This window comes from Marmota monax, unplaced genomic scaffold (assembly GCF_021218885.2).
Source record: "Marmota monax isolate L192 unplaced genomic scaffold, Marmota_monax_Labrador192_F-V1.1 WCK01_AAM20220418_F8-fsc00020, whole genome shotgun sequence".
NCBI lineage: Eukaryota > Metazoa > Chordata > Mammalia > Rodentia > Sciuridae > Marmota > Marmota monax.
In genome coordinates this window covers 19,730,269-19,742,791 of record NW_026692912.1, presented here as the reverse complement: position 1 = coordinate 19,742,791, position 12,523 = coordinate 19,730,269, and the positions used below count along the sequence as shown (strand labels likewise).

At 46.3% G+C, this 12,523-nt stretch overlaps 1 protein-coding gene across 12 annotated transcripts in view; it reads right to left on the bottom strand.

The window, feature by feature from the left end:
* Ralgps1 (Ral GEF with PH domain and SH3 binding motif 1) overlaps positions 1 to 12,523 on the bottom strand; it is a 245,250-nt gene that overhangs the window by 219,501 nt on the left and 13,226 nt on the right. Inside the window, exon 1 of one of the 12 annotated variants that reach the window (XM_046451197.2) lies at positions 7,418 to 7,901. The exons of the other annotated variants lie outside the window; for them this stretch is intronic. The gene's annotated coding sequence lies outside the window, so the exon portion shown is untranslated. Of the gene's footprint in view, positions 1 to 7,417; positions 7,902 to 12,523 lie in introns of those variants that run through there. 12 annotated transcript variants of the gene reach the window in all.

Genomic DNA, 12,523 nt, shown 5'->3' with positions numbered 1-12,523 from the left:
TCTGTTTGGCTCATGGAGGTTCCAGTCCACGACTGGCTGGCCCCACTGCTTGGGGCCTATGGTGAAGCAGAATGTCATGGCAGGAGCACATGGTGGAGCAAAACCACTCACCTCATAGCCAGGAAGCAAAGAGAGGAAGAGAAGAAGGCTGACTTCCACACACACTTCCAGGGTACATCTCCAATGACCGAAAGCCCTCGAGCCCCACCTCTCAAAGGTTCCACCACCTCCCCAGAGCACCATCCTGGGGACGGAGCCCTTAAAATATGGGCCTTTGGGAGACATTCAAGATGCAAACTCCAGAGTATCTCTGTTAATAGCCTCCACTAGCACCGTCACCCTCCTGGGGGCAGGGGTGGGCAATGCTCTCCTGGCTTAAGACCACAGGAAATTGATTTGAAGTTGAGACGATGGGATGAATGTGAATGAGGAATATGTATTTCCCCAAAGACCAGGAGGAGGTCCTGACTTTGGAGTAGAATTTTATTTTAGGCCCTCTGGGAAAGACCAGCCAGTGCTTCCCCATCCCCCCAGCATGGTCCTACAAACCTCTCTGGAAACCAAAGGTCCCTCCCTTCCAAAACAAGGATGCAGAAGACAGGAAGACGGGGAGAAGCATTCTTACCGGCAGCCACTAGCTGGGAAACAAGACCTGATGTCTTCCACAGCAGGAAGGGGGAAGGCAAAAGATAAAGGCAGCAGATTGGGGCTGGGGTTTTAGCGGGGTCTTGGGCAGACTCCTGAGTATGTGTTCAGAATCAAAACAAGAAGTGAACAGAGGGCAAAATACTAGAAATGCAAAAGAAAAAGGGCACACCTAGGCAAGGCCCATATCAAGAAAGTGACGAGGAGGGACTGTGCTAGCTGCTCCCCTCTGGGTCGAGAGGGATGGCAGCGGAGAGGCCTGCAGAGGGGAAGCCCACAGGCTGCCCGGGCATGGAGACCTTTGTTACCACAGGGAGCCCAGCCCTAACCAACCCAAGCCCCACACACAGGGAAACCTCTGGCATGGGTGGTAAGGCAGGCGAGGTCTCCAGGAGCAGGGGGACTGCAGACAGTCTGGCAGCAGCAGGAGAAAGCACACCCAGAGGACAGAGGATGGACCGGGGGCCCACCTGGATCCAGGGTGTCTTCAAGCATCATCCACATTCCACAGAGGGCACCACAGGGGTGAGGGGTAGGGTGGAAGTGCCAAAAGTATGTGGGGGCTGATGACTCTTTTATATCTAACTCCAGAAAGACTCTGGTTTCAAGATAATGCAGTATGTCCACACTGCCTTCCCTCTCCAAAACTTGTTGAAATGATCACAGTTCAAGATGATTAAAAAATAACAGGAAAAAAATCTGTTTTAACATTGAAATATTGGAAAGCATGATTCAAACCAGGAAAAATGCAGAATTTCTAGATTTAAAGCAAATGTAACTGAGGGGAAAACTGAGTGTTGGCTATCAGGTCATAAAAGCAATAATTTCCTCTGCATGGATAATAATTACTAGAAAACAGAGTGGCACAAGAGCCAGCTCACAAGAGAAAATGCCTAAGGAAAATTTTTAAAGAAATGTATAAAAATCATTTGAAAGAAATTCTAAAATCTTACTTTAAAAACAAAAAGACTTAAAGGAAAGACCTTTCCTTTTCCTGAATAAGGATACAATATTGTAAATCCATCAAATCTCCTCAATTAATCTATAAATAAAATAAATGCAGGTTTGCTCCAAATCTTAGGGGATTCATTTTGAAACTCAACAAATTGATTCAAATTTTCACCTGGAAAAATAATTTTAAAATTTTCAGGGAAAAAAAAAAACGGTTTAATGAGAAGGGCCTCATCCTGCCAGGAAGCCACAGTCAATAAATGGCACAAAAACGATGAGCAGGTCAGCAGGACAGAACCCAGAGCAGAAAACGGTCACCCATGTGTGAGGGACATGCACTTCCGACGTGCATTGGGATAGATCACTGGATGAACGCAGATGGAATAATACCAGATTCACTTGGGGAGAGGAGGAATTTTGTTTAAAATCCTATCCAATATCATATGCTAAGAATAAACTTTTGGTGGATTAAAGATTTAAACAGACGAAAGAAAAAACACTACAAGAGAAACAGATCAACATGTTTTTATAATCTGGGAGTGAAGATGTCCTCTCTGAGAGGATACAAAAGACAGAAAGCCAAGGAAACTACCAGGACACTGATTTGGTCTTGTTTGTTTTTTGTTTTGCAGGCTGGGACAGACAGGGCCTCACTGAGCTAGCTAGGTGAGTGCTCTGCCACTGAGTCACACCCCAGTCCTATTGGCAAATTGAGATGTGTGGAAAATTAAAATTTCTGCGTAAGAAAAAAATATATGAAAGAGATGAAATAAAATCAACAAACTTGGTAAAGGGTGTTTGTGGTGTCACATGACAGATGACAAATTAACATCCTAATGTACAATTCCCCAGGAGCTCTGGCACAGTGATGCTTATTGCTGGGGCAGAGGGTCATCCTCCCTAAGTCTGTGCCCTCTCCTCAGTGAGAGAGAAGCCAAGGCAGCACCTGTTCAGAGTGCTATGAAGCTCGATAGGAAAGGCTGTTAAGTGCCAGGCTGGAGCCTCAGCGCTGCAAGGAACCAGCATACAGGGCGAGTTCCAGGAAGGTTCTGCTGCCTATAGAAAGGCAAGAAAGCAAAGGGAACCTGAATGTGTTCCCTGCAGGCTGCCAGAGTGCACTCCCTCACTGGGACACTGAGCATGGGTTGAAATGATGGGTCCGTCAGTACCTATGGGCAGAAAGAGGTCCGCAAGCTCAGGCACCACCCCTAACAAATACTTACCAGAATCCAGTATATATTAGGCTCTGTCCTGGGTGCTAGGGACAGAACAGTACAGAAACAGCCAGAAACCCCATAGCACATTCTACTGAGGGAAATAGACAATAAATCAATCATTTGGTAAAACACATGGCATGCCAGCAGGCAATATTTGATAAAGAAAAGTTAAAGGCAGAGAAAGCTGATGGGCAGAGTCTGGCAGGAGAGGGTCCTGGGACAGAGCAGTATGAGAAGTCCTCAGTGAGTAAGCAACACTTAAACATGTTTTAGAATAGTTATACACACATGAACACAGGACATAAAAGTATAAAAAAATACACTTTAATTAAAAGATAAACTGTTAATATCATTGTCTCTTAAAGGCTTCACTTATAACAGCACTTTTACTTTCTACCTTTGCTACACTTAGATATATTTTCTGACTTTTAAAAAAATAAGTATGGAAAATGTTAATGAGGAACACAGCATTTAGGGAGACCAAAAATAGGCTTCCACAGACTGGAACTTCAAGGATGGCTCCCGGTGGGGATTAAGAATTTGACTGCTCCCAAGCCTGGCAGCCAGGTCTTGTGTCTGGTGCTGCAGCGCCACCTGGTGGCCAATTGCCTACATGATCGCTCTCACAACCACAAGGAAGCAGAGACAAGTACAGTACAAAAACACTTCTGCCCGTATTGTCAGGAACAGAAAAGGAAGTAGGGAACCACAAGCACAATTTGATGTGCCGGATAGCAGGGATTTGATTCAGTTGGTGGAGTTGACTCAGTTGGCTTGAGTTTTCAATCACAGGTTATAATGTTTCGTTCCTTTATTTTAACTGTGCAGTGGAAAGGCGGGACAGCTGAGCATGCCCTGTACTGGCTGGACTGGCTTCCCCCCCCCTCCCCCCGTGGCTAATCACTCAGTTCCTGGACCAACCACTGAACCAGGGCTTCCTTGCCAAAGCCCAGAGGTGACTGCGTATACTGCATGAGCGAGCAGCAAATGACCCTGATCAATCCAAGGCCTCTACCTGGAATACGGTCCCCTCCCCTCTGTCCTTCAGGTCCAGTCTGGCTGGGTGCCCCTGCTCTGGGTGCCTCCTGCTTGGCCATGAGCTCTATAGGGGATCACAGGTTCCCAGCATAATCAGTTATTCTTGATTAAAATAAAAGAACTATTCCTCAAGTTGGAAAGAAAAACAGAAGGTCAAAATGAGACTAGGATGCCTACGCAGCCCCAACAGCAACCCACCCACCTGGTTCTCCTGCCAACAAAGGCACAATGACAGTACCAAAAGACCAAAAGGAGAGTCAGAGAAGCATCGCACAACGTGGAGCTGACACCTGGGGAGGCAGCAACACTCTGGATGGTCAGGGTGGGGCCCAGGTGGAAGCTGCCACCAAGAGGGCAACACTTATCAACAATCTTTCCAGCTTGGGAGCCTCTCCAGGCTCCCTAGAGACCGACCTCAAACACACCCAGCCAGAGGCTTCTGGCAACACTTCCAGGAGCAATGGGCCCAGATGAATGAATATCATGTCCTATCCTCAGATTCTAAGAAGTCAGGGTTGTGGCCCTCATAGGAGAGCCAGCAGACAAGGTCACTGAGGAAGCAGGGGGCTTAGAGCACTCACCCACTGAGAATCACAGAGCCTATGAGGTTCTTCTGTGCTGGGAGTGTGTCCCCTGTCCAGCCCTTACAAGTGGCTCCACTATCACATAGCCCAGTCAGGAAGGAGACGTGCAGACTCTGGCAGGTAAGGGCCCACAGGTACCCTCTAGGCCACACCCAGCCTGCTTATCCCACCACCAGGAAAACAGGGGCTTGTTCCCCCTCACCACCCTCTTCTACTCCTGGCTCATTTTAAATGTCCCTTCCTGAGGGAACCTTCCATGACACCCTATGTGTATTCTCCTCCAGTCTGTCAGATTATCCAGACTTCTCCACAGCACAATAGGGTGTGTTGTGATCTGTTATACTCCCCCCTAAACCATATCACAGCATGGCCACATGCTCCAAGATGTCCAGAAAGAGGGTCACTCAGGCAGCATCAGGTGCCCATGGCTTCCACAGCACCCAACCCCTGTTCTAATCAAGCCCACTGCCCAATTCCTACACCTGCCACTAAGCCTCCCATGGGGCCAGAACCTCCCTCTTGGTAAGCAGGACCAGAGCCCAGGCCTGGGTGCAAAAAATGGGGTATTCAAAAATGGGAGGTGTCCAATGATGGCCCAAGCCTTCATCTTACAAAAAGTGAAACTCAAGTTTAAATAGTGATATTCATAAACACAATCTTAAAAGAAATAGAGAAAGGAAGGTGCCCTGACTCATCTAGGCTATTTCTTGACTTTTAATTATTTTAAATGATGCTTTATTCAATTTCTTATTAAATTACAAAAGCAACATATCCTTGTTGCTATGGCCAAACCCAATAGGGGTGTGCAAATAAAAGCATCAACCAAACTTTTCCAGGGCCTCCCCTTCCACCCACCCCAGAGAAGCACTCTGTGCAGCCAAAACAATCCCCAAGCCTCTCTGCCTAACAAAATACATGTAACCAGATGCCAGGGCCATGTCCTCAGGGGCAGAGCATGGAACTTCTGCACAGCACCAAGCCGGCCCCACACAGCAGCTGAGAGGGCAATGAGACAGCTCTCTGTGCAGGGCAGCAGCTGATGAAAGTTTAATGTTTAAGTCACTGATATACAGGGTAATATCTTATATGCAATCAAATCTAGCCCTAATACTACTTCCAATCCTAAAATTCTCCAGTCAAACTCTATCCCTCTTTCTGTAACAATAAATAATTATATCTCCATGTTCTATTTGCCCACTCTCCCATCCTTCCTCCCAAAGCCTTAAATTTTGCAGAGGAGGTTTAGAATTTTTACTTCAGCCAACTATTGTGATTCCTTCGTGGTAGGTCTTTTTTTTTTTTTTTTTTAATATACCTAGGTAACCAGGGATGCTTTAGCACTGAGCTCCATCCCCAGCCCTTTTTATATTTTAGTGAGACAGGGCCTCACTAAGTTGCTGAGGCTAGCCTCGAACTTGGAATTCTCCTGTCTCAGCCTCCCAAGTCACTGGGATTACAGCTGTGTGAAATTCTTAATAATTACACAAATAAAAATTCCGGATGGTGCTGCAATCTGTGGTGAGATCAAATTGCCTGCACTGAGGCCTGTGCCCCTCCCTTCCTGCACTCTCCCCATCCCGTCCCAGTGCCTCTGCTCTGCCTCAACTGTATCTTAGTTGGAGAACTTCTCTGGGTATTTTCCTCAGGTTCATTTAATCAGTACATTTTGTGTCCTCATGTGTTTTAAAATGGTTTAATTTCACAAGGACATCTATGTGACATCTGTGCTGTGCATATAGAGGACTCTGGGCCCCTTCACTTTCATAATCTAGTAGTACCAATTCCCCATCTTCCCAGCTCCAGGACTGCACATGGAAGCCCAATGAGAACCTAACCCTCTTTCCTTTGCTAAAAAAAAACAAACGAAGAAAAAATAAAAACTATTCTTTCCTCCTATAAATTTTTTTTTATTTTTTTCTCTTTTTTTCTTGGAGTTTAGGAATTTGTCAAAGAAAACATGTACATGTGAGTCTTAATGTGTGCTAAATGGATCCACCTCATCTAAAGAAGCAAGTCTGTCTTCAGCACAGACCAACTTCTCTTCATGTTTTTTCTACTCCTTCCCTATCCTCCTCCTCTTCCTTCTGGAACTCCTGCCACTCATATGCCTCTTCGGACAAGGCCTCTAAACCTCTCACATTTTAAAAGCACACACACACACACACACACACATACACAAACATTTTTTAAGATGTTGATGGAACTTTATTTATATGTGGTGCTGAGAATCGAACCCAGTGCCTCACACATGTTAGGTGAGCGCACAACCACAGCCCGCCCCCTCACATTTTAGTTCACTGCCCGTAGTTCTTTCTATTATTGCTCTAGATAATGTGATATTTCTTCCTTTAGCCTTCCAAACTACTAGTATCAGTCCTCACATTGATTTTTTTATTTACAAAGGCATGTTTTAGTTCCAGAAGGCCTCCAGGACATTTGGATCCTATCTCTCTTAAAATTTGAGCACATCCTCTCCACTCCTTCTACCGAAAGGATCCCCTGCTCCAAGAATAAAGCAGTCCTCTATCACTCCACCCCAGCGAAGCCCCTTAAGTACATGGTGGCTTCTCTGTCTGTTGCTAAGTGCAGGGTGTCACAACATGTTCATCACAGGTTGCCTGCTGAGGCTGTGTGGCAGCAGCAAGCCTGGGGCCCACATGCTGCTAAAATCAGACTGACCTGGGATCAAATCCCACTCTGCCACCTACCTGCAGTGTGACCAGAGAAATGGGCTCATCTGAGTCTGTTTTCTCATATATTCTTTCCAGCATCCTCCTTAGGAGAACCAACCCCACTGAGAGCAAATTCTAGGAAACTAACTTCTTCAAGCGCTATAGGAATTACTTGTAGTTAATCATGCACCAGAAACTTCTGCCTTCTGTCTCTTTTGTGATATGAATTGACAGCAGAATGGGGATACCAGAAGAATCTGGAAAATATTCTAATATTTCAGCTTTTTACATTTTTGGTGACTACTTTTACCTGAACAGAATCTCCTAGGATTCTTCTAGGTGAACACTGCCTCTTCCCACATTCCTTTGTGATGTCAAGTCCTGAGGGCCATGGCTGAAAAGGGGGTGCATTCTGGGAGTGATAACAGATTCCATGTTAGTTTTAGTCTAATAACTTTATTAAGCACCTACTATTTGTACAACATTGGGCATGACACAGCCCTGCCTTAGAAGAGCTTAAAATATAGGAGATAAGGCAGGAGGTACAGGACAGATAAAAATAAATAAATAAAAAGCACAATGCAAGGCAGAACATGGCCAGGGCCATAAAGGAGATAAAATAAGCTTTACAGGGTTTAGGAAAGGAGAACTCCAATGAGCTGGGGTGGGCAGAATCCCAGGGAGAGAGAATGGCTGGGGCTGAGGAGGTGACCAGTAGACTATAGTCCCTTGAAGACAGTGACTCATCTTATTCATCTTTGCAAGCCTCTGCCCCATCATCCCAGGGCCATGCATAACCCACACAGTGAGCTGGCCCTTTCCAATCGAGGGTCTAAAGCCAGCACAGCTCACAGGAAGGAAGGCAGCACAATTGGAAAGATAGGAGGGGCCTTGTGGGTTGGTACAGGCGCCCAACTGAAGTGGGGAAAGAGGAGGTTATACAAGTAACCCCAGCTGCTGGGGGATCAGGAGCAAAAGAGGACAGCACAACAGGGTGGCCACAAGTGGTATGCACAGGGAGGCAGAAGGGAAGAAAGGGAAGAACTAGTATGAGAACCAAGAGAAAAAGCCCATCCATCTGGCGAGGCCCAGCGAGGCAAGAACAGGATCTCCCTCACCTCAAAGAAATGCTGAGGCAAAGAACTTAGAAAGAGGAAAAGTTTATTTGGGGCTTATGATTCCAGGACTTCCAGTCCAAGATCAGGTAGCCCATCACTTTGAGCCTCTGGCAAGGGTGACACATCATATTGGGACCACACAGCAGAACAAATTGCTCATCTCATGAGCCAGGAAGCAGAACAAAAGAGAAGAAAGAGACCAGAGTCCCACTATTCCCTTCAAGGGCAGCACCCAATGACCTTCCACTAGATCCTGCCTATAAAGGTTCCACCATATCCCAACAGCCCCACCATGGAGACCAAGCCTTTAACACATGGACCTTTGGACACTCACCCAAACCACAAACCACAGCAACTCCCACCCCCACAGATGCTCCCTGAGGATGCCCAGTGTCCCAAATCCCTGTGCAGCCCCTCAGTCCCTCAATTTCATCTGCAGGAGATTCCTCTGACTGTAGCCACTTCAACTCACCTGTACCCAGGGTGTACCTGTGGCTTCCCACACAGCATGGACACCTACTCAAAAGGGCACATGTCAGCGCAGCCAGTGACAAGACTCACCAGAACTTCACCTGCTGGGCTTTATAATCAACCGACCACCAGCATCTACCATCCCAACACGTTTCTTTCCAAAGAGTGGCAGTCATAAAAGCAGGGGAGATAATCCAACTTACATGATGTTCCACATGGCTAAGATTTGCTCTTCAAACTTCAGCCAGGTCAGACCAACTACAGTCTACAGGCTCTGATTTCCACCTGCTCTTTGAAATGTCAAATGCTTTTTCTAAGTTGATCTCCGATATCATCATTAGCCTATCAGATAGCAAAGCGTGCCCTAAAATTACAGGAATTCCTCCTCACTGGCCACTGGTGTTCTTTCCTACCATGCTTTGGATAGATGGTTTGTATGGGAAATCAACCCCAAAGAAAAACACCATCTCCATGTGAAAATACTTTCTAGTAGGCCAAAAACAGAGCTAAGGCTCTGGGCACTACCCAGCATGAAAGAGACTCATGAGTGCCCAGTCGCGTCCTGCCCTTGCAGCACATCGCCGTCTGAAAAGGAGGCAGTGCCTGGTGTGTTCCAGGTACAGGCAACAGTCAGCAGCCCTGCCACACTGCAGCCAAACACTGGTGCACAGGCACCGCAAGCTCAGCTTGCCATTGGTTCACTTTCTGTCCTCCATGGTGGCCACACAAAGCACCCCTCTGCCCACACAGCCACACTCACTCTGTACCTGCCCACTCCCAGCTGCGCAGCCTCATGACCTCCTTCACTGCAGAGAGCCAACTTCAGCTTCCTCCTTTAACCTTGTCCTCCCCTCTCATCTCTGAAAAAGAAATCTGCCTGTGACCCAGGGCCAGGGCTCCGGGGCCCATTCCCAGTTGCCAGCCAGCCAGCCAACTCCTTCTCTGCACCCTCTAGCTCCTCCAGTGCCCTGGTCCTTCGCTCTGCCTGATCCATCTCCAGTTCTCCCCAACCTTCTCAACAGCTGAGGCCCCTGGGCTCCAGCTGCCTTCTGCTGAAAGGCACAACACTAACTTCCTCCCACCTGCCTTCAGCAACCCCCACCTGACTCCTGGGTTACCACTGATCCCCCCATCCCCATCCCCAGGACTCCTTGCTGAGACTGGTGGCCTAGGACTTTCTTACTCTGAGGCAGCTCTTAACACAGTTCACCAGCCCCTGGTCCTGGAGACTCATCTCTCTACCCTGAGATTGACCTCATCATTCCTGTCCTCCTACACAGCTCCATGGCTTTCCACTGCCAGCTCCTTTCTTCTGCCCAGATGCCCTGCCAGCTGTCCCTGCTCTTCCACCTCTCGCCAAGCTTCCTCTTCTCCATTCCTGACACCTCCCCCCCGAACCCCCACCCCAGGCTCCAAGACACTCTGAGGCCTGGCCCCAAGGCCCCCTCCAGCTCACCCTCCACCATCCCTGATCTCACACTTGCGCTCCGGCAGCAAGGAAACCACTTCTGATGTGGACTCAGCTGAACCACATGCAGCCTACCAGCTGGCCACGCCCCACAGCCAGGCCTCTGCCCACTCTTCGAAGACCTCTAGCCATGGCCCATCCAACTTCACAATCCTTCTTCAGCAGCAGTTTAAAAAAGGATAGTGACTGCACATGTATGTTTTATTGCAGATTAAACACATGCTGTAAGGTACCAACATGCATACACTGTAAAATACAAACTTCAAGCAAAGAGACAAAACAAATTATGTTAGAGCAATCATTTTATTCATCAGAAAAATAAAAATCTTTGATTCTCATTGAAATTTTTAGTGAAAGCAGGAGGATTTATACTCTTCTCTTTCTAGTGTTCATATAAACTTGTACAACGCACATACAAAGAAGCACTAGCAATATGGAACACATGCTCTCGCAGTGAGCACACCCTGTAACCAGCACCCAGGTGGAGCAAGGTCATCAGCCACAAGTCCACTAGGCCCCCAAGGGTCACCCACTACTACCAATACACATTAGTTTCATCAGGTTTTAGACTTTATATAAATGGACTTGGATATCCATACCCTTGTGTCTGAATGAATATTGGGAAGTTAGTCTACATTTTTCCACTGGGAGTTACCTCATGCCTGTCCGTCCTACTACTGACAGACACTGAGACTGCTTCCAGGTTGGATATTACAGATGCACAAATCCTTGTGTGCTTCCATGTCAGTCCCACAGCTGGACTGACACTTGGCCAAACGATGCCAAACTGTCTTCCAAAGTGGATGAGCCAAATTACAGTCCCACCAGCAGGGTGTGGGAGTTCTGTTTGCTCTACACCTCACCATCAGATGATAATGTCTCCCTTTCCCACCCTTGTACCCACTCTGGAGTGAAAGCCATCATAGTGTAAGCGCGAGCCCCTTTCAAACATGAGGTGAGAGACACTGAGAATTATGAGAGACTGAGCACTCCTCTCAAGCTCCCAGACCTGAGGTAAGGCACAGCAGACACCCAGGTCTTCGGACTCAAAATCTGGTACTGTTCCCTCTTGTGCCCAAATATAGTTCCCAGCATTAACACCCTAACAAAGAGGAACATGAAAGAACTAAGATAAAGAACAGGCTGTGGACTGTGCTAATCCCAATACACCAATCACGATAGAAAAGACAAAATAAAATTGGTCCATCAATCCAACTTTGAGACACACCCAGACAAACATAGGGCCACATATTCCCCAAGTATTAACAATGGAGTGACAATTGTCCCTTTGTTTTCTGCTTATCTTTATTGTTATTTTTCCACAATTAACACTTAATAATAAGAAAAGGCTATTTTTAAAAATTGAGATATAATTTATTTTCCCTAATTGTCACCCTTTTAAACTATAGAACTCAGTGTTTTTTAGCATACCCACCAAGTTGTGCAAAACATCACCATTATCTAATTCCATAACATTTTCACCACTCCCAGAAGAACCCTACACCCAACCCATGAGCAGACACTCCCCAGCTCCCCTCCCCAAACCTGACAGCCTCTGGTCTACTTCTTGTCTCTCTGGATTGGCCTCTTCTAGACATTTCATACAAATGGGCTCATGCAGCATATGGACTTTTATGTATGGCTTCTTTCACTTGGAATGTTTCAAGTTCATCTAATACATCCTTTATGACAACTTTCTAGCTGAATACTAATACAGAGCTCTAGGGGCTCATACACTGGACATGTTATTTATCCATTCATCAAATGGTAGACACTTAGTTGTTTTCTATTTTGAGTCATGTTGTTGGGAACAAGCATGCATAAGTCTTCATATGGCCATATGTCTTTTGAGTAGACATCTGGGAGCACAATGGCAAAGTCATGTGGTAACTAGATGTTTCACTTTTTGAGGATTTGCTGAATTGTTGGCCAAAGAACCCTGCACCATTTTACATTTCTACCAGCAATGTGTGACCTCTCAAGAATGCAGATGCTGAGAAAACCTTTCCAGGAAAGTCTGAAAAGGTAGTACCCTGAGGAACATCCACAAAAGGCCCAAGTCGACTACATACCTGCACAGCATTATGTTATCTACAGGACACACATCTGGACACACAGGAGGGTCCAAAGATAGCTTTCAACTTCATCCTCACATTTGTACAGCTCTTTGGGGTGCACAGCATGTTCATACGCATGAACCCTTGGAATTTTATTCTTGGTTTTACTATTAAATATGATGTGATGCTATATTTTCATTTGATAATCATTTATTTTATGTTTCATTTTATAATCATATTCACAATTGTTTAGAAATAAGTTCACACTGGAATGGTTCCACTCTCACTGCCAATCATTTCAC